The 23267-nt window shown below is 38.5% G+C and overlaps 1 long non-coding RNA gene across 4 annotated transcripts in view; it reads left to right on the forward strand.

Moving 5' to 3' along the window:
* The window catches only part of LOC107516423, a 184042-nt gene that overhangs the window by 129349 nt on the left and 31426 nt on the right, over window positions 1-23267 (forward strand). For 2 of the 4 annotated variants that reach the window (XR_001598296.2, XR_001598293.2), the window contains 3 exons: window positions 10137-10269; window positions 20978-21177; window positions 21264-21378. This is a non-coding gene — a long non-coding RNA (uncharacterized LOC107516423). Of the gene's footprint in view, window positions 1-1121; window positions 1422-10136; window positions 10270-20977; window positions 21178-21263; window positions 21379-23267 lie in introns of those variants that run through there. The other 2 variants (XR_001598295.2, XR_001598294.2) reach the window with 2 other exon arrangements.

Genomic DNA, 23267 nt, shown 5'->3' on the forward strand with positions numbered 1-23267 from the left:
ATGCAGAAAGTAAAGCCTGCTTATATGAGGCTCGTCTTTCATCCCAAGATCTCAGAAATACATGAGGAATATTAACTGAGGTGTGTGTCCCTCTTCCTACTACTCAGGGTCTTCTCCTCTTCGTGGAGCCAGTTAGGAGGGTGAAACATTCACATGAAAACAGTCCAGTCCCTCTCTCTTTTTTGAGGACTCATAGTAGGAAGGAGGGCTTTCATGCCCCGAGGAGAAGTGAAGAACAAGTGGGTGCTCTCTTGTCACAGGCCAACCCTTGAGCATTTCCGGCATTCGCAGTCATCTGGAGGACCCGACAAACATCTTTGGAGAAATGAGGTGATCTGTACTCTAAGGGGTGGTAATACTTCTTCTCAACAGTTGACTGACACTCAGATGGTTCACTATTTAAATGACTTGGCAGGGACCCTGGTCCATTTTCCTTTTATGATGTACCCAGGCTAAGTGTCTGGAACAGCAGGGGTCTTGCATCTGCGAAGAACAAATTGTAGTCAACTGTTATTCTATGGACTCATGGAAGTGAGCAGTCTTTTCTAGCTCCTTATCAAATTGCATAATTCGGGCTTCCTTTTAGCTTTACAAGGCATCCTCATTCTCTCTCTTCTTTGCTTCCTGCTAATGAGGCCTTTTACATACTTGTGGATATTGGGTTGTGAGCCATTTTACCTCTACTTTTATTTGTATTTACTTTTTTTAGTTAATAGATTTTGTTTTTAAGACAGTTTTAGGTTTATAGAAAAATGAGCAGAAAGAACAGAGTTCACCTATACCCTCCTTACGCCCCGCAATTTCCCCTATTACTAACATCCTTTTTATTAACATTATGAACAGCAGTGCCAGATGAAACAGTTTTTGAAAAGACAAGGGACTTTCGCCTACAGTGTCTCATGTAACAGAGACTGTTTAGGAAATAAGCGTGCCCCTAGAGCATGAGTATAGCTAGTGGTGCGGGCAGAGGCAGCTAAATAAACCCTGCAGCTCTGGTTGTCAGAGGCCAAACCCAGGGGCAGGAGAGACCCACTCAAGGAATAGGGATCAAGTTGGATTTCCCAGTGCCCAGTAGAGGGAAGTGGGACAATTTCCTATGGCTGCTGTAACAAATTACCACAAACTTGGTGGCTTACAATACTGTAAATGTATTCTCTTATTGTTTCAAAGGTCAGAAGTCTGAAATGGGTCTCACTAGACTATTAAGGTGTCAGCAGAATCGTGTTCTTTTGGATGCTCTAGGGGTGAATCTGTTTCATTGCCTTTTCCATTTTCTACAAGCCGCCTGCACTCCTTGGCTTATGGTCCCTTCTTCCATCTTCAAAACCAGCAATGGCTAGTGGCATCCTCTTCACACCGTATTCCTCTGGCACTGAGTCTCCTGCTGCCTTCTTTCACTTACGAAGACTCTCATAATTAAGGTAGGGCCACGTGGATAAACCAGGATGAGTCTCCATTTTAGCACCTGCTGATTGGCAGTCTTAATTCCCCCTTGCCGGTAAGTGACATAATCACAGATTATGGGGATTAGGACATGGACATTTTGGGGAGCCATTCTTCTGCCAACCATATGGGTTATTGTCCTGGAAAAGTGGAGCCTGGGATCAAAGCTAACAGTGAACCACAATCTCATCCTCCTCAAGAGTAATTAGAAACAGGACTCAACCACCTCATTCAACTCAGATATCACTTCTTCCAGGAAGCCTCCTATACAGGAGACACTAGAAACATGTGGCACTTGAAATGTGACACACCGGATTTCAAAGAGTTAGTACAAAAAAAAGGAAAATATTTATTTTTACAATAATGATTTTTTAAATATCAACTACACATTAAAATAATATTCGGATATAAAGTTAATTTCTCCTTTCTTTTACTTTTTTAATGTGTCTATAAGAAAGTCTAAAATTGCATCTCTGGCTTGTACTATATAAACATGTATATATATTTTTTGACAGTGCTGCTTTATAATAGCTCCGGGCTGAGCCAAGTACTTCCTTTATGTGCTCACGCAGTCCCTTATTCAAACTTCAAACATTTGCATTATAGCATCCTTATCGATTTGTACATTTACCCGTCTTACTACATGGTGAGTTCTTAAAAAGGACAGGGGCTGTGTCTTATTTATTACTGTATCCCTTGTGTTAGTATAGTGTCTGGAATGTTATATCAATAATCATTATAATAATCCTAACACTTACTTAGTCCTTACTACATGCCAGACTCTGTTCTAAGGACTTAATATAGTAAATCAATTAATCCTCACAACACTCTCTAGCTGTGTGACTTTAGGCAAGTTATTTTAACATTCGTGCCTCAGTTTCTTCATCCATAATATGAGCCTAATAATAGTATCTACCTCATAGCTATTCATAATATGAGAATTAACCATTATTTTATATATAAAAGCATGTGTATATACTTTTACATACATATATACATTATATGCATATTATAGATGTATGACTATATAAATACTTGTAAAAAGGCTTAGAATGGGACCTACACATCCTAAGTACTATAAAAGTGTTAAATAAATATTTTGAGATAGGCACTCCTCTTATCTCCATTTTAAAGATGTTGGAACTGGCATAGGGAGGTTGAACACCTTGCCCAGGTTTATACAGCTTATTAGTTTCGAAGATGGAATTGGAACCCAGATAATCTATACCTTTTAATACTATGTTGTACTGGTACTTAATATATATTTGAATGAATGTGTGAAAATATAGTTGAATTGATGAAAGTGCCATGAAATGACTTATGCAACACTACACAGCTAGTTGGAAGGAGAGTTAGTCTAAAACTCAAACTCCTAAAATTAAAGGTTTAAGGGGAGGGCAGGGGGATGGTGAGGAGTTTATAGATTATGCATACAGATTAATGAAACTCAGTTTGACAAGACTGTTATCTTTCTAACATCTCCTGAGGGAGAGAATGAGACCACTGATGGGAGAGAAAAGGAGACTGTTAACGTGCCAGGCTGTGTGTGGTTAAGGTGGATCAAGATGGGGGGCATAGATGGTAGTGTTTGTTTGGCCGCAGGGGGAGCTGGGGATAGGTTTGACTTTTGGCAAAACTTTAGAGATGGAATCTTCTTTTGCTTAAAATCAGGCCTACTCGGAGAGCAGACTGGAATTGGTTATGACCTAGAAATGTGAAGCCCTGCTTAGCAAGCTCTGAGCCAGATGGAAGAGAACAGGCTCTAGAAGAGGGTGAGAGGGATTGCTCTCCTACTTCCAGGCCCTGAGCATGCCACCTACTTAGGTAGAAATACTTTGTGCTCACTTTGCCATCTCTAACCTGATAATCTGATTCTAGAGCAGCAGGGACGGAGGGAGAGACAAGGACCTGCCCAAGATCTTCTGTGCACAACCCACCAAGGGGACGTACAAGGCCTTAATGATGAGATAGAGTTTACTAATCATTTCTCCCTAAACATCGTGGCTTTCCACTTAAAATGATTCAATCCCTGTAGCTCAGGCATAGTTAATCAAGGCAAAGTGTATGTGTTAACCATCATGATTTTAAAAAGGGAGACTCATTTTAGACCATGACTGCAAACCCAATAGTCAACATAGTCACATCGAGGAGTTGTTTGGAGCCACCAGTAAATTGCTCACTTCTAGCCATGGTATTAGGGTCTTCTCTAGGTGCAGCCGGGTCTATCTCGGAGAACTGCCAGCCCGGCACATCCCCACTTGCAATCTCTCCGGTTGCATCTCCGGCTATTAAAAAGTCGAGGTCACGCTGCAAGGCATGGCCTGTAAATTTCAGGCTCTCAGCCTAAATGTGCACAAAGCAGTATGTGTATGTCTCCAGGCTCATTTCCCTGCCACAGGAGGTGAGAGAATCAAAGGCAGGGGGTTGGTCTTTAAAAGGCCTGGAGAAATTTATGACTCAATTTAAAACCACTTGTAGTTTATCAAAGCAAAGGAAATGGAATCGCAAGCTTCAGGGCAGGAACAGATTTTCTGTGAGAGAGAAAGAAGAGCCTGTTCTTCTATCCAGTCTCCCATGACAGCAAAATCTTTCCCCAAATCCCACAAATTTGGCAACAATGCAATCTTTTTTTGACATGACCACTGATTAAACAGAATTTATAAATGTCAGGACTGCCTTTCTAATCCTTGACTAATTGAAGAGGCCAAGAGCCTGTTGGGATAGCTCCATGACAACATACAGCAGTAGAAATACAGAACTTAAGAGGACTTAAACCTGCAGGTATTGTCTCAGACTTGATCATTTACCTGCATGGCCTTTGCCAAGACAACTGTTCTTCATGAGAGGGGTGAAAAAGAAGATCCTTCAGTTCATGTTTGCTTGTTCTTCAATGGTGTCCAGGAGTCCGATTTGCAAGACACACATCCAAGTACGTTGAAGCACATTGTTGTTTTCTCTACATGTAATCTAGGCTCTGGGAGATAGATGTTGCATATTTTTGATTAGGTAGTACTTATGGCTGCTAGGAACAGAGATCTGACTAAAGTGGCTTATATACACAGCATTTATTTCTCTCACATGTCAAGAAGTCTGGAGGTACATAGAAATGGCCCTTAGTTTAGTGGCACAAAGATGTCAGAGCCAGGGTCTCTGTGATTTGTGTGGCTGCTGGAGCTCCAGCCATCACATGTGAACTACAGGCAGCAGAAAGGGCAGAAAGGGGTGAGGGGACTGTATTGAAAGCTTCAACCGATGACTGTTGTTGACATCACACTTAAATTTAAAGGAGGCTGGAAATTTTAAGATTTTTTTTCCCTGCTGGGTATTTTTTTGTCTTCTATAACTGAAAAAAGAGGGGGAGGTTGGATATCGGGTAGGAAACTAGCAGTTTTATTTCTCAGTTCATGACCAACAATCAGAAGCATGGGAAAATCAAATTCATCCTGAAGGTTTGTGTAAATAGAACTTGTGCATGGTCTAGTAAAACTTTTCTCAGTATTTATTGCTTGCTCCTCTATTTTTTTTTTTCTTTAGATTATTTATCTATAAAGCCCTATTGCTCTCCTTAAAATTAGTGGTCATTTCTTATTTGCTCACTGATTAACAAAGCATGTGGTCCCTAAGGTACTAAAAATGGTATTTACTTAATTGAATTGTTTGATGAATAGGAATTGAATTTGATTCTGGGTGGTAGAAATAGTTATACAAACACTGTATGAAACATCCACTGATATTTTCAATAGTTTTAGGCAAGAAAAAATTACTAGGCAGATATGTCTTCTTTTTTATTTGTTTATTTAAGGAATTTGTATTTTCTTTTTAGAGTGAAGAGAAACCTTTAGAGAATTTTATTTTATTTTTTTCCCAACTTTGAGAAGTAATTCACATATATAATTGTGTAAATATAAAGTGTACAATGTGATGAGTTGTTTCATCAGGAAACAGTGAGAAGGACCATATTCTGACCAGGTTGGCACCCTGATCTTGAACTTCCATCATCCAAACTATGAGAAAATATATTTCTGTTATTTAACACACTCAGTCTATGGTATTGTGTTATGGCAGCCGAAGCTAAATAAGACATAAACTTATGTTTATGTCTTATTTAGCTTCCCAACATAAGCAACTCAAGTGTCCACTGACAGATGAGTAGATAAGCATAATGTAGTGTACATATATATATATGCACATACATACATACCATGGAATATCATTTAGCTTTAAAAAGGAGGAGAATTCTGACACATGCTGCGACATGGCTGAACTTTGAGGACATTATGCTAAGTGAAATAAGGCAGTCACAGAAAGGCAAATACTGTATGATTCCACTAATATGTGGTAATTAGAGTATTCAAAGTCATAAAGACAGAAAATAAATTGGTAGTTGCCAGAGGCTTGAGGAAGGAGGGAATGGGGAGTTACCTTTTAATGGAGACAGTTTCAGTTTTACAAGATGAAAAAGTTCTGGAGTTGGACAATGGTGATAGTTACACAGCAATGTGAATGTACTTAACACTACTCAACCATACACTTAAAAATGGTTAAGATGGAACTGGCGATTGCCAGATGGAACATGGGGCTGAGTGGAAAAGGTGAAAGGATGAAGAAATATGAATTGGTAGTTACAAAATAGTCACAGGGATGTGAAGCACAGCATAGAGAATATAGTCAATAATATTATAATAACTGTATAGTGCCAGCTGGATACTAATCAGGGGATCACTTCATAAATCATATGAATGTCTAACCACTATGCTGTACACCTGAAACTAATATAAAATAATATTGAATGTCAACTCTAATTTAAAAAAAAATGGTTAAGATGATTGATTTTGTCATGTGTTATTTTACCACACACACACATACACAAACGTAAAGAAGTATATATGTCTTAAAATATTTTAATATTTTACTTAAATATATTAAATATTTTTTATAAATAACATAGTACATATGATATTTTACATTATACATAATATATATTAAATATATATATATATATATTTCAAAATAAGTAGTATATCCAGCTCTGCATCAAGCAGCACTGTTCCTTGAAATGGCTCCTTATGCGTCTCTCCATTTCACTAGCTTTGTCGGTCTGGGGTCCATTGGCCGTGGTTCTCTCCGCTTCTGTGTAGAGATCACTGTTCACCATCCTGCATAGGTTCAGCCTGGGGTGGCAAAACCAAACTGTTCTCACAGTGATTATAATTAGTGTGACGAGGAGCTCGAACAGTCTGGTCCTGTCATGGGGCTCTGCTGAGCTCTGGGTGCCAATGAAGGGAATTGTTTTGCCCTCAAGCTGTGACCATATTCACTGCCAGCCCTTCCTTCTGCTGTCAGTCGGAAAGATGACATGTGGTCATCTCTTAGTGGCCACACGTTAAGCCTCATCTCACAATGGGCACTTGGTCTGGAGCTATCCTGGGTATTTCAAAGTGACATTGCTATTTCCTACAAGCTGAGACCGATTAATCATTTCCAGCCAAAGGTAAAAATTTACATTTCAATGATTAGCAAATTTTAGCACATTTGAGAAACTGGTCAGAGATGCTCAGCCCCCATCCACAGGTTTTGTTAATGAATTTGGCAGAGAGAAGTTGCATTCCTAGGTGAAGTATTAGAACAAAAAGGACCTGTTTTTTTTATGTAATGAATTGCTGAGAAGTTATTCAAAATGTGACTTAAAAAGCCTCTTGTCAGGGAGCAGCTCAGTTCTCTGAGTCATGAATTAGATAATGGGCTTTTATAAACCCACAGAGGGAAACCCTCTGAGGATTTATGTGGGTGAAGAGAAAATGTCTGTCCAAAGCTGCCACCTTCTCCCAAGTGCTGGGGCACAATGCAGAGGCCCAGGGACCTTCATATAAATGCCTAGGCCAACTGGACCACCGGCAAGGCTGTGAACTGCAGTGCGGGCTCTGAACACTTGCTCAGTCTGGAAGCTGCAGATCTCACCAGAGTGCATCCCCTGCCCTGCCTCAGGAAAAGAAGTCACCGGGGAAAGAGAATGGTGAGGAGGACAAGGCAGGCTCTTCTTTCACACCATCACCTTCCTAAAGATGTGGCCTCTGTCCCCAAACCCCAACCCTAATTCAGATAAGGAGACCTGAGACAACCATGAGACTACGCCTGATAGCTCTTATGTACATAAGGAGAGAATGTTTGAAGGTGACTCCATAGAAACTAAGCTCCATATAATAGAAACAGAGTCCCTTTCATAAATAGAGCTCCAAGAATGAAAGAGGTAGTGACTAATCAAGAAGGTTTCAGACTATGACAAAAGAACATCATGATGTCCTCTAACCAAACTTTCCTTCGGGTCACGGGTACTTAGAGGCTCATGACTTTTTTCCCACTTTTTTCACCACCTAAATGTTCTGCCCCCACAGAGAAACTTGCCTTGTTTAACTTTGATTACTCTCAGGTTAACTGCTGATCTTGACCTGAGAATAGCTGGGATTCAACTATGCCTTGTGCTGCTGCCCACTCTGGCTGTGTGTCCCCTCAGCTTGGAGCTCTGGCCTGTCTCCCAATAATCACTTGGGCATGAAGATAACCTGGATGTGACATCTGTCAGATCAATGATAGCCAAGATAATCTGGCAACACCTACTTTTTCTGATTCCCGAGAGGTTTCAAAAACTATTTAGCAGTGACTAGTGATCACAGAAACCATGAAGGATTTCCTCTGTACCCAAAGTTTACATGCTGTTCGAGAGGGAAACATGCAAATAAGGGGCAAGATGGTTTTCCTTATATTGCAGCCAGAAAGATACAATGAATGAGAATGTTCTTAAAGTACTGCACCAAGCCACACCATTATAAAAATTTTAAAGGACAAAATTTCCTTCCTAAATGGTATGAGCCTGGGGATGTCATTATTCTAGGAGCAAAACCTCCACTCCCCCATCCCCCACCCTCATATTTCTACTTCCAATAGCTCTTGCCATTTTCCCTCCAATTATTCCGAAGTTCAATAAAACGTAGACCTAGGAACTCACATCACTTCCTGGGAGCTTGAAAGGCAGACTGATATTAACAAGAATTTTGGTGGATCCTGAAGGTATGGGCTGGAAGCTGGTTGGCTTGTTTGGTCAAAACACCATAGCAAGCAGACTAAGATCCCATAGCCAGATGGCCTGGCTGCACTCTTTCCATCTGTGGCTACACTCATCACTGCTAGTTTTATATATGGCTATGTTGGGATGATGAGCGTGTGTTTATGCCATTTCTCCTTTAATTCAATAAGTCTGTATTGAGTACAATGCTCTAAGATATGAAAATAAAGTGTCAGTTTATAAACTAGTTGAGGATTGCTTCAATTTGATCTCTTTATTATAAGGCTCTCTCAGCTAATATCATTACCCTGAAATCTCAGCTCAAGTTCCTCAACCATTGTGATCCAAGTCAGCAAGATATTAGCAGTTATACACCCTCTAGTCATTGTAATCTGGAACTCATGTGGCAACTGTGTGTCCCAGATCAAAGCCGTTACTCCCAGTCTTCATGATTGTGCTATTATTGCCTTTGTTTCTTGATTGATGCCCAAGGTTCCCTGCTAGGTGTGAAATTTTTCTTTAAATATTAAACCACTTCTCTGAGGTTTGGAGACTTCGCTTCGCCTTTGCGAGTACCTATTCTTGAGGAAGAAACACTGATCTCTCAGTAGTCATCGTTGATGAGCAGAGCACTTTTTCTCATTTGGGACTTCAACATGGTCACCCCTTGACTTGCGTACTGTCAGCTGCCTATGCCACTTACCACATTGGGAGCACTGGCCTGTTGATATCATTTGGTCAAGGCTGAGGGCCATTTAGATGACTGGTAAACAATCCTTCTTGATCCACCTAGGGTTTTATCATACCTTGCATGACCTCTTCTCTTTGCCTGGCTCACACTGAGATCCCTGCATGAACTGGAGCTGAAACTGCTGAGATATAAAACCCTGTGACAGGCTAACTCTAGGTATCAGTACTATTTCTTTCTGAGATGGATGGCACCCAGTATCACAGTCTCTCAAAGCACTTCCTAAATCAGGGCTATTTCATCCTACCTCATTATCCTCCAAAGCTTTTAAACCCAACCATCCCATCTGTGTAAAGCAAAGAATTTTAAAGTCCTCATTTCTACACAGCTTTGGTCTTCTCAATCATGTAGCTCTAGGTTGAAAAGCCAGAAGAAGTTTAGAAAAGATATTAAAGGAGTGAGAAACCTGTGTGTCAACAATAAGTGTTAGTTCTACTACAAGTTTAATTAGTACTACAAGTGGTGAAATATAATTAGCTGTGAAATATAGTAAGATGAAATGGATGAGACCTAGAAAACATCCAAAGATAGTGAAAGTAATACATTATTTGCCCTTCTTATTTTAAAAGTTCTTAAACTGCCCTGTAGTAGATACTGATTGTCTTTTCTTAATAGGGGTGCTTTTTTTCTGGTGATAAAATCCCTCTTCTTCTTTCAATATTCTCCTCATGCTCTACTCATGCAGTATCCCTGGCTATAAAGGCGGCATATAAACTAGGCCTTGCTAATCAGAACACTCTACTCCCCCAGGCATGGGATTGGTTCAGGGGTGAGCACGTGTCTTATGCCAGACAAATCAGAGGTAACCTATTTTGGGATAGTAATACTAACATTAAGGACTACAGGAAACTTTAATTGCTGAGAATCATTTTGTCCACCATGCAGAGAACTCCTGTTACCACAGAGGAAAGCAAGGCCTTAGAATGTAAGGAAAATGATATCTGATGACAGCCCTTGATCCAACCATACCTGAAGCCAGCAGATATCTGCTCCATGGACTACTCAGTGGTACAAACAAGTAAGTGGTGCTTTTATTAAGCTAGTTTAAATTAAATTTATCTCATTTTAAATAAAAACTTCTTGACAAGTATCTGCCTTATGTTTAGAAGGAGGAGGAGTTAGCTTGGGATGCAGAGAAAATTATGAGGATGTCAATGGCAGGTGTCAATATATTCGATAAATGGAGAACACACTTGCTGTGAGTTACACATAAGGCAATTTCACAGCAATTAATGGAACCTAGCTTTTAAAAGTATTTCTTCTCTTTCATAGAAAGTTTGACATTTGAACATAAAAGATTTATTTAACCAGAGTTATGACATGAAAACCACAGTTTTCAAACATGCTGGCTGAGGTCATTGGAAATCACAGCATGATCAAACAAACTTGAGGAAAACACAATCATTTTTTTTTTTTTTAAAAAAAAAAAACATTTAGAACTAAAGTGAAAGGAATCAAATGACAAATCTCTCTGCCCTTCCACTTTGTCACGAAAATACAGTGCTGAGGCTTATCATCAAAATGAACGTGTCATCATACATAATTTATTTTACCAATGGGATAATTTGCAGGCACTATAAGTTGGTTACATAGAACAGAAAAATCAAAAGCAGCAGTGGCTTGAACAGAACAGGAGCTTATGTCCATCTCAAATGAAAGAAGTCTGAAAGCAATCAGACCAGAGCTGCTGTGGGGGCTCTACTAAGTCGTCAGAGGCCCCGGTCCCTCCCAGGTCTCTGCTGTGTCCTCCCTTATGCTCTGAGATGGCTTCTTGACCTCCAGACATTATATTCTTGCTCTAGATAGCTAGATGGTTGTAGGGACAAAGAGTGTTCCCCTTCCTTCTGAGGAGACTGCTCAGAAGTCACATGGAGCTCTATGACCAAAATGCAGTCACGTGGTCTCTCTCTTCACTACTTTTATGGCATGGTGAAAAGTCTTTCAATTTCATTAGGTGGCAATATGCCTAGCTAAAAATCAGGGTTATATTACTAAGAAAAGGCAAGAATGGATATTTGAAGGGGTGCATGATAGAGTAGGGTAGGAATTCAGGGATTCTGTATCTTTCAAAACTAAAAGATATCAGTGCTTTTTAAACTTGATATGTCTGAAAGGAAACTACTGAATTGTTCATGATGCTGGATACTTGGGCTCTTACTCCTTCGAAAAATGAGTTCTAGCTTTCTCTGCCTTGTCTTTTACAAGTCCCAAAATGTATGCACGAAAACTTGACATTTCTATTCCCCATGGCTTTTTATTTACTGCATAAGCTAGGCTAGTTATATGTTTGCTGATAATGGGTATGTCAATATTTTAATAATAAAAATAAAATATAAATTTGTTATTTTCTCTTTTACTATGCATATTTTCTAGTTCTTCCTTCTCTGCCAAATGAAAACAGAACAATCATAGCTCTTAGACTCAATGAATTTAATTTGGTTTAAAGAGTTGGATGAGGGCAGAAAAAGAACGAATACCATTTGGAGACTTGAGACTTAAAGTTCCTTCACAACCATTCATTATTTATCATTCTCTCATAATTACCTCCCTAACTTTGTAACCTTCTAAAATGTAAAAGGCACTATATGGGAGAAAAAAGTCTCTTCCTGGAAATGTGTGTAGATTCTGGTATGTGGCTGTTTGACTGGCTGACTGGTGAGAGGAAGAAGAATTGAAGAGTTAATAAAGACTTCAGTCAAGATGTCACAATAGGTTCATTCTTTGATATAGTCACATATGAAACATGTAGCAAAAAATGGGTTTATTAAGATGAGCTATATAACCCTGACAATATTTGATAATTTTGCCAACAAATGGGCAAATATAGTTCAGTTTAATGAGATAGAAAGAGAGAATCAAAATGACATAGCTAGAATCAAAAATAAGATAACATAGCTTAAGACCAGATTCGGAAAATAGTCACGACATAATGAAAGGAGCTGAAACCACTGGACTCTATAGGCTCTTGCACTCAGTGATATACAGGAATTTGGTTCTTGTGAATTAATGAGGACTCAGAGTGTTCCATGCATGATCCCTAAAGATCACTGCTTGAATTAGCAAAGCTAATTCTGATCCTGAAAGGAGTCTGAGAAAACTACTTTTGACTGCCCCTGATAAGCAATGGCTCTTGATAAGCTACAGGTCTAGGAAGATAGGAAGACCCAGGGACAATCTCCCATCCTGTAGCGGAACTAAGCCACTGGCTGGCTAAATGAATCTGCACATCACCAATATTACCTCAGGGCAGGAAATCTGAATTGCTCTTATATGACCAGATGTGAGAACTAAGTAATGATACCCACAAAACTACTCCACAAGGAAAATTGACCACAGAAGGAAAAAGAAAGACAATTGCTGAAAATTGACCTGCAAAGACAAATTCCAAACTACGTGAAGAAATTTAACGCTAACAAAAGATAGCCAACTTTTAAATCTTTAACATAAATTTATTCTAGAGGAAATACATTTTCTAAATAAAAGTTTGATCAAAAACTTTAAACCATGAATCAAAACCAAGGATAAATTTAAAAAGAATGGGAAAAGAAATTATTAGAAAACTTTCAAATTAAAAAAATATATTTATTGAAATAAAAATTTAATAAATTCCATTTACATTGGAATGAATGAAAAGACATAAATGAATTGGTAATTCACCTAGAACACCTCACAGAGAGAGTTTAAAATCGCGAATGAATAGTTAAAGGATATGGCATAAACTTAAATTCTCCAATACGTATTTAGTAGAAGTTCTAGAAAAAGGAAAGAGGAAGAATGATAAATAGTAATTATTTGAGGAGATAATAACTTTGACTGCCAGTTAAAAATACATTTAGATTTTACTAAAATGACAGTAAAATTATTAAAAGGACATAAATCTACTAAGTTATAGATAGGAGAAAAGAAAACAGATGTGAAAGTTCGGAAGTTGAAAAGTAAATGAATTATAAGAGATTTGGCACATGGGAGTTTAAATCTAATCCAGAAAGAAAGACGTTAACAATAACCAAATTGATTTGGACCCCCAAATACAAAAATGTTCAGAAATTTGAGTATTGGTTACCTATAAAAGGAGAATTGGTTGAAAGTCTTTATAAAAAGCAGTAAGTTGCTTAGTTCTCTTATTCACCAGGTTCAGCCAGGTTTTATATCATTCCTTTTTCTCTTTTAACTTCCTCCCCACAGAAGTTTATTTTAATGTAGTATTTTTGCTTAAAAATCTTATTTATTATTCCATATTTTGCAACAAAAATGCATATAGAAGGAAATTAAAATTTTTAATTCCTTATGATCAAGTCTTTAAATGATAAAACATCTTCTGAATTAGTGATCATTATAAATATTAGCAATATTAAGTTAATAAAAAACAACAAGAATGCATTACGAAGTTTGATAATTCAATAAAATGCACAATTTTATTGAAAATTTATCTCAATCTGGATAAGAAGTTTAAAATTTCCAACTTGTTCCTTCATCAGTGGATAAATACACATATTGCTAAAGTTAGTGCCTTGGTAGTAAGCAAAGTCAGGAACTTAGGGAGAGCAAACAGATGGGCCTGACATTGGCCTGTGCTTTCTGGTGAGACACTTGGGTTTCTGGAATCACTTCCTAGCACTGCATAAACCCAGAAGGAAAATTCCCACTATGCTGGAGGATTCATCAGCCTGATCCAATTAGCAGGTTTGTCTCAGAGACATGGCTTTCTTCCATTTACCTATTAATATGAAGCTCCTATTTGCATTGCTTGGAAGAGGATTTTTAGCTGCATCCCTACACATACTTTTTTACATCTACAAGTGAATGCAGTCAAATAGCCAGTTATTTTTTAAATTACCAATTATTTTAAAGTTTTCAGATCAAAGCTGTCTGGGAAATGCCATATGCTTTCATGAGGTATGGGTAGGTATGGCAGTATGAGGGCTTACACAACTCTTGTAACGAGGTATCCATTTTCGGTCTCATTGCCCCAATAACAGATCTAACCTCCTTCAAAGCTCATACAAGCAGCACATGCCAAACCCCAATTACATACCTATCACTTGATTTCCACTGTTCTTGGGTTATTAGTTATATTCTGCTGTCCTCTTTTGTTTTTGGGGGGCATGGGAAGGGAAGAAGTATAGAGAGAATCAAATTTATTGAAAAACTGAAAGCAACAAATGAATAAGATGAACAAACAAAAACTCATGGACAGACAGCAGTTTAGTGGTTACCAGAGGGAAAGAGGAAGAAGAGGTGGTAAATAAGAGAAAAAGGGGTCCAATATGTGGTGACAGCAGGAAGTGTGACTTTAGGGGATGAACCCACAATGCAATATACAGATGATGTGTTATCGAATTGTACACTTGAAACCTATACAATTTTATTAATCAATGTCACCCTAATATATGTAATGAAAAAAAAATTAATTGAAATTCCATGTGGTTATGAGCGGATGTGCTAAGCACCAAAAGCTGTATACGATTTTATAAAAGCATCTTATAATCAAAAGCCAGGATACAGAGATGTGATAGAACATCCCCATAGAAAGAAAGAACGAGAAAGGATTTTTTAAAAGATAAAAAGTTAGACTCCAAAAGGCCCTAGGAGATTATTTATAGAAACAGCACCAGACAATGAGAACTGACAAAATTATTTTCCAATGTTAGATGGTCTGGTATCACTGGGGGAACTTTCCATCTGATTAAAAATAATTATTGCTGGCATTAAATCCAGTTGGAATTGCCCAGCACGATTTATCTTCTATTTCATGCTGCTACCATATGCCCGACATAGTGGAGCAGAAACATGTTCTTTCATTCTGATAAATAGTACTTTGTAAATATTTAGAGATGGAAGCTCTGGATTGTCGAACAGTTCTGACGGGGAACATGTGCAATGAGCCCATTATTCATGTTTCTGACAGATTCTATTTGAGGTGCAGGGACCAAAAGCACTCATGAAGCCAGGTAGGGCTCTCCCAGAAGTCTTGTTCAAAATTAACAGCAATTGGAGGAGCATGGCTGGGCTCTCCAGCATGAGCTGTGCTTTCCAAAGTGTACACATACCTTAGAGTAAGACATTTTGCTGTCTGGCTAGTGCTGTATAAGTTGATAAACTGCCATATTTAGTAAGCTGGCTTTTTCTGGAACACTTGATTCAAGAAAGAAACCATACTCGCTATGACCTTATTTGGAGAGAGGGTCTTTACAGAGGTAATCGTGTTAGAATCAGGTCATTAAGTTGGGCCCAAATCCAGTATAACTGGTGTCTTTTTAAAAAGGGAATTTTTGACACATACATGTACAAAGGGAAAATGATGTGAAGAGGCATGGTGAGAAGACAGTCATTTACAACCCAAAAAGAAAGGCCTGGAACAGCTCCTTCCCTCACGGTCCTCAGATGGAACCGACCCTGCCAGCACCTTGATTTGGGACTTCTGGACTCCAGAGCTGTGAGATAATAAATTTTTGTTGTGTTAGCCATCCAGTCTGGTACTTTGTTATGGCAGCCCGAGGAAACCAATACAGAAAGAAATCATACCTAATGGTCCTTAGGGGCTTCTAGTTGGGGAATTCAAGTCCCCTTAAAGAGAGGGGCTTTTGACTTCACTCTGCAGGCTGGAGATGCTTGAAGGAATCCTTGTTCCTCTCTTCCCTCCTGTGAGGGGGAGGGGCTCATCAGATCACTAACATTGAGAGTGTAAATGCTCATGTGTAGCCCAGCCCATCACGTCTTGCTCTCCCTGGGACTGTCAAGCCCTCAGACTCAGCCTCCTCTTTTCTCCACTCTGATTCCTTGTGGAAAACTGCCCACTCCATGCAGTGGGGCAGCCACCTTCCCTCAGACCTCTCCTTGGGCTCCATTCAAGTCAAGGAGTAAGAATTCCCAGGTCAGCCTCATGCTCAAGCTGGCTCTCTGTCCAGCATCTTCAGCGACAAAGTTAGTAACTTGTCTTTTGTCTCAGTTCCTTGTGAGAATACTTTGTTGTCCAGGACCCTAGTACTCTGAATGAACCCCTTAGAGTTTATTTCATGTAAATGAAATTTACATGAAATTTCTTGGGGTCCTTGACTCTTCTAGGGATTAGAGCTGGTGCTTGTCCTGATTGTTTATGTATGAGTGTGCCGCCTCCCTCACCAATTAGAACTTTTAGAACATAAATAGTAATTACGACATTCATTTACCATTGGATTCAAGTTGGAATTTTCTGTTCATGCCATTTATGGACATCTGACATTTCCCTCAAAATGAGAAAACTTGTTATATTAGCACTCTCTCTGTAATTGTTGGTGATGTTTCAAGAAGCCCATGGAAAATTATTTTTCTAACTATTTCTAGATCATTTCCAATGTACTTTTATTTTTAAAGGAACATCTCCTCTATCCCATAGATAGTCTGCCCCCATTTTGAAGTTTGTTGCTTTAAACTTAGCATCTGTCAGGAGCAAGGATGAATATCTTAGCTAATTCATATCTTACAATATATAATTTATCTTATTATATATTATAATAATATCTTAGCTAATGTATATCTTAACTAATTTATATCTTATATCTCACCTGTTCATTGTTTAAAAAAATTATTTACCATCTTGAATATATCTCCCCAAATATTTACTATGTATAATTTGTCAAGGTGAAAGAATTTTTCTACTCAGAAAAGTCAGGGTCTGGCAGCTCTGTGATATAGAAAATAAACTACACAGAGAATAATGTTAATTGTTATTAGAAACAAAGAACAAGATAAAGAAATAGGAAAAACATGTGGGGGAAAGAAGAACATTCATTGTTATTAAAGTGCTGAGAAAAGGTACTCTGCAGAGTGAGAGACTGCTTTCCTTGTTCTCTTGAAAATAGAGACCAGAGCCCAGCCATATAATCAGACAGAGGGAGGGGGAGTGAGGGAGAGGAAGATGGAGATAAAGAGTGGATATCAGCAAAATTTGGAGCCACAGAGAAAAAGAAGTAGAGGACATTATGTGTCTGCATGTATTTTTTCCTGATTGAACATGTACAGATAAAATTAAATACCAGGACTTATCTAAATATTTACTAGTTTCTATAGCTGAATACTACACTGAATGGTATTTGTAAAATAGTGTTTATATAAAATGTAGGTCCATGGTTCGTTATCCTTTATCAAACACACGAAAAAATACTTCACATAGAAAAATTTGGGTTTTACAGATTATGTACCAAACTGAAAAAGATTAACAGCTCTGTAATGGAAACAACGAATGGTTTGGGGGGAAAAAGCTATTTCAGCACTTTTTGCTAACTGGTGAGAGGGAAAAGTTGTTTGAGTTGCAAAAAAAATTACATGTATGAGGATTGCTGTCCAATGTCGTTATTAAAGAATGGGTGCACAATCTATTTCAGACACTTGCACATTTTCTAGTTTTAATCATGGTAGACTTTGAGAGGACTAGGGGAATACTAAAGGAGCCCATGTTCACTCTGAAGAATACGGCACAGAAAGACATGGACACAGAAGAGCAGTAGCCACTTCTCCCATCACTGACACCTGAGGAGAACATGTCAAGGGTTAAGATAAGAATGAAACCTGTAGCTCCAGCTTAAATGAGACTAGCGAGGGTTGAGAAGTGTTGGAGACTCTTTAGAAACAAATGTGGATGGTTCTTTCTTAGACCTTCAGCACCATCTCAAAGATATGGTTTGTGATTTGCCTTTAGTACTTCTTGAGAAGCACTTGAAGTATACTGTCTCTAGGAATAGTATATCCCATTTTTATGTTTTTACACATACCATTGGAATTCTTCCCACTCCCTTCTTTCACTCTTCTTAGTTTTATTCGGTCTTCAAGGATTCTATTAAATCTCATCTTTTCCCATGAAATTTCTTGACAAATCAGGCAGTGATGATTTCAGTGTCCATAGCTGGTACCAGTTTTGTTCTACAATACTGGGTTGACAAAAATCACTGAGGAATGAATTCAATTCCAATACTAGGATGCTATCATTATATTTTTTTCTATATTAAATTAAATGACTTAGAATCTCACTGTCAAGGATGACAAAAAAAAATTAATCTCAGTTTTTACTAGGATTCACCACCCGCCCCTTCACTCAAAGGCAGCTAGGGTCTTATGCAATCTAGCAGTGTCTTTTGTCTTCCTGGATGCTTCTAAGAGGCTCCTTACCTAAGCCCATATTGTCCTTTGATAGCATTCAATTCTGCCTTCCACGCCACCTGGGACATGGTGGTTTCTGAAAAGGCTGGGGCTCTAGAGCATAGGACACAGTTGTCCCTTAAGAACACCACTCTGCCATTTCCCTTTTAAGTTTGTCCACCTCCATTGGAAGCTATAAAGGTTAGGTCTTGAAAATCCTGGGACCTGAAAAGCTCAATGCCAATCTAGTCTCAGTTTCTCCTTCACCCTAACTTGCTCTCTCATTTCCACCTCCACTCCTCCAAATACTTCCTAGTAAACTCCCCTCCTTTAGTATATCCCATGTAACCGTCTTTTAATGAGCCTTCGGAAATAAACCCTGAGGATGGGCTGAGTGGGTAGGATTGCAGACAATGTACAGTTCTCTCTTACCTACTCACCTAATTATACCTTCATTTGGCATTCACCATATAGAGCATTGTAGTTATTACTTGTTATTCTTTCAAGTTCAGTGCCTCATCTACCCAACTAGATTATAAGTTTCTGCAGACATTTACCATACATCAAAAGTCTTTATATTCCTTACAGTGCTAGGCACACAATGATTTATTTTTATTAATAGATGAAGAAAAGTAGTCAGCTAGATGGATTTTTTTTTTCCATTTTCTTTGCTGAAACTGCTAGTAAGCCAGGTTTTCTTGTAGAGACTTTTTTTAAAGTTGAAAGAAATTCACTACAACCTCTAAATGCTATTTATATCTTAGCACCCAGCTCAAATGCCACTCCTTCTATGATGTCTTCCCTGGGTTCTCTAAATAAGAATAATCTTTTTTTCTATAAATTTCCAAAATATGTTAAGCCTTTCTTTCCTTTTCTAAGCCTTGATTCTAGGTATTGAGGAGGTAGTGGTGTAGAGTGGCTAAGAGCATAGATTCCAGAGCCAAATTACTTGGGTCCAAAATCTAGCTCTGTTTCTTCTTAGATTTGTGACTATAGGCAGGTTTCTTCATTTGGAAAATAGTGGTAATTATAGTACCTATCTCGTGTAAGAATTATGTGAGTTTATACACAGAAAGCACTTGAGACAGAGCGGGTATTCATTATGTCTTAGCTATTAATTCATGCTGAGTTGACTTATGGTAATTTAGACATCCATAATCACAATATTAATATAATAACTTGGAGAAAATGGAAGGGAAAAGGTATATGCTAATAAAAATTATTTTTTAAAAATAAATCACTGATTAAACAAACACAATAATCAGAACTAAACCGATAAAGTATTTTCTAAACAAGGCCCTTTGATGGTCTGCTTTAAAGAGGAAAATAATCTATAGTTAGTATATCTTTCGCAGAGTGCTTCTAAAGTGTCTAAGTATTGAAAACAACTTGCTCTGTCCAGCACCTGGCAGCCTTAATCAGCTTTAAGTAATGTATACTAGATATGTGTACAACATCTTACAAACCAATGAAAGGGATGTGGGTCCACATTTGACAAAAGAAGTCACCATATTGTTCTAAATGAACCCAGTTAAATGATATCTAAAGGATGAAAATCACTAGTTTGCCCCAAGATTAATTAAGTTTTCCAGCTTTGTGATTATTTACCTGAGTCTACCAAGTACAAATAACCTAGATTGTCTTCTTGGATACTTCTAAGAGGAACTGAGTTATTCCCAGTTTTTCAAAGGATGATAGAGATGTGGCTTAGGTTGAGTTCCCTGGGAAACAAACTTTGAGATGGAGGCATGTTGCTGGGGGCTTATTGGAGAGTGCTCTGGGGAACAATACCTGGAATGAGGGGAGCTGAACTGGGCAGAAGGAGGAGATGAACGATGATGAAGTTGCCCCAGACATCTCTTTTGATCTTGGAGAAAGCTCTGGAGCTTGGGTGGCCCTTGAGATTTACTCAAATTCAGATTTACCACTGCCAACACACACACACACACACACACACACACACACACACACACACACACACACACACACACACACACACGCTAACCAGCCTAAGAAAGGAAGGGGTATAACATGGTATAGCTTCCTTTAGGTGTTGGCAATTCCCAGAGGGTAACTAAGCCATGAGACTTCATCAGCCAACACTCCAGGAAACTGAGGGAATGAATGCCCAGATCCAGGAAGTGGAATCTGGGTGCCACACCACAGTATCTGCTACACCACACAAAAGAGACAGCAATTGCTTTGACTTGATTTTAAAGTTCTAGCTAATAAATGAGATGACATAGACCCTGCCAGTAAACATATGTGAGTGCTGAGTAAGTTACCTTTGTTTTTATTGCCTGGGGTTCTTACCTGGAAATTGGAGACACTAGATGAGGAGTGGTCAAGCTGTCTCTTGGAAAAAAAAAGAACTACCTCGATCTGTTTTAAATAGAATATTCATGCACAGTCCCTGTCAGAGTTTATGCGGCTCTCATCAAACAGGCTCCCAAGCCCTTGTAATTTTTTTCCCTCAGGGCCAAAAGAACAGCTCATCCATTCCTTGTCTATTGAATTTACCTTGCTTTTCCATCGGCAAGAAAGGGGGAGAGGTGTCAATCTGGCAATTATGTGGACAATGAGACTCATAGGTTATTCTTCTTCACCTTCAGATCTATACTGAAAATGAGAAAATGGAAGAATTCTGCCTTTGTACTGAGGACTTGTGCACATCTTAATCCCTTGAGATATCATAATATAGTGCTTTTGTTTCGAATATGATTAAAACCCAAGAGTAAACAATGCATATTAATTGATCCTGTGAACAATAAATTTGAGTCCCTGGATTGATTTTTCTGAGCAAGCCAATAAAGTGAGTAAACCTTGCATTATTTATCACTGGTCAGCCAATGTAATGTTTAACTCAACAGTACTGGTGTGCTTTCTGTGTCTCTTCAGGAAAAGTAGCAGGCCAATTTGAGAAAGATCAGGATACAGCATCAGATTTTCACTCCGAATATTTCAAAACTCAACTCAAGGGCCATCCACAGCTTTTTCTCTCCTTTCTCATCAGGTGAGTACACATGTGTACAAGGCGATAGCTCATCTGTAACCTTGGAAAGAAGACAATAGACCAAAATGAAACTAAGTATATTTTTACCAATCAGATGAGTCATTTTTCCCATGAGGTTAATTATCACTAATGGCTTTAATTAAGGAGCCATGTGAGGTATTTATCTTGGAAAATGTGGATCCATGTGGTTTGCACTATTGGATTTTAGCTCTCTGCTGTGACTGGGCTCTTTCAAAACACCCTATTAATGTTAAATCTCTGGTGCTATGTACTGAGGTTGTGATGCCTGAGGGCATATATTACAGTGACATTGCCCAGGTTTAGCTTGGCATTTAACTGACTGTGGAGCTAGAATTATTCTTGTGCATTTGAGGCTTCCAACTTGGAATTTGGAAGATAAATGAGTCAGTAGCATCTATTCTCTAGCAATTAACTGGTAATTGGGGTATTTAATCAGAATACTGACTTGAAGGACTTCAGCCTGATTAGATGCTGTTGGCATGAAAAAAAGACTCCACATCTAGTTCATCTCATTCATATGCTATATTCACACCCTAAATCCAGATCAAACATAAATCTAGCTTGTCAATGAATATTTTACAAATAAATGGATATGAATAAATAGATAAAAATGGCTTATGGAGATTTAATAGATTTAGAAGCCAATCTTCTACAAAATACTCAGGTTAATAATATGCATTCTACAATTATTTATTATGCATCTTCTCGATGTAAGAAAATTGTTATAGGTATATAAACATGAATAATATAGCTGTTAAATTTAGGAATCCTCAGTTGGCCCAAGTTTTATTTCAACCAGAGTATAAATCAAGATAAATAATTGTCCTTCAGTTTCTTCTCTGAAAACCAGATAACTACCACGCTTCATAATTCACACAGTAAAGATACAACAGACAAGTAAGTTTTTGTGATTTGCACAAAATAATCGAGATTAAGCACATAGTAGCAAAAGTCAGTAGTTTAAGCCTGGCTGTACATTAGAATCACCTGGAACATTTTTCAAAAACACAGTGATTCCTAAACCCCACCCTAGACCTGTTAGATTAGAATATCTGCTCCTAAGACTCTTGTGTCTATTTCTCAAGTAGCTTAGGTGATTTTAATGCACTAAGAACTATTGACATAAGCAAAAAAAAATTTTTTTTTTAATTTAACTTTAAGAACAAATACAGAGTCATAGCAAGAAGACTCCTAAGAGTCTGTGAGGCCAGAGGAGAAATAGTTGTGGGTACAAAGGGGTGCAATGGAGGTTGGTGCACAGGATCCGAGAAGCCAACCTCTGGCCATCTGAGTCTGGACATGCAATTGCCTCTCCACTCATGAATACCTGACCCTACTTGTCAACAGAAAGGACTCAGAGAATGGCCTCTACTTACATCTGCCTCCAAATCTCAGATAAATGTCATCTAAGGCTTTTTCACTTTTGCAGAATAAGAAGACACTTATTCTGGTGGAATAGGGGTTGATTTGGGCAAAGTATTCCTCACAGCCATCCCTAGGAGATCAATCACATCCATTCTCTTGGTTTCAAGTACTATCTAAATGATGATGCTGCTCAAATCCATATCTGTAGCTAACACATCTCCCCTGAGTTTCACATTTATATATCCAACGGCGTGCCAGACAAACCCACCTAGATATTCCAGGTAATGCCAAGTCCACATAGCCCCCACATGAACTCATCTCACTTGCTACACTTGCCTCTCTTGTGCCAATGAATGCTGTGAATGTCACAGTATCCGCCCAGGCACCCAGGCTGTATTCTGAAAGTATATGCTGGGCTCCTTCCTTTGCCTCATCTCCCATGTCCAATCTCCTGGGACTATCTGCTCATCTTCTGAAACTTTCTCAATTATCCTGTTCTAGTT

The sequence above is a fragment of the Rousettus aegyptiacus genome, unplaced genomic scaffold (assembly GCF_014176215.1).
Source record: "Rousettus aegyptiacus isolate mRouAeg1 unplaced genomic scaffold, mRouAeg1.p scaffold_m13_p_3, whole genome shotgun sequence".
Lineage (NCBI taxonomy): Eukaryota > Metazoa > Chordata > Mammalia > Chiroptera > Pteropodidae > Rousettus > Rousettus aegyptiacus.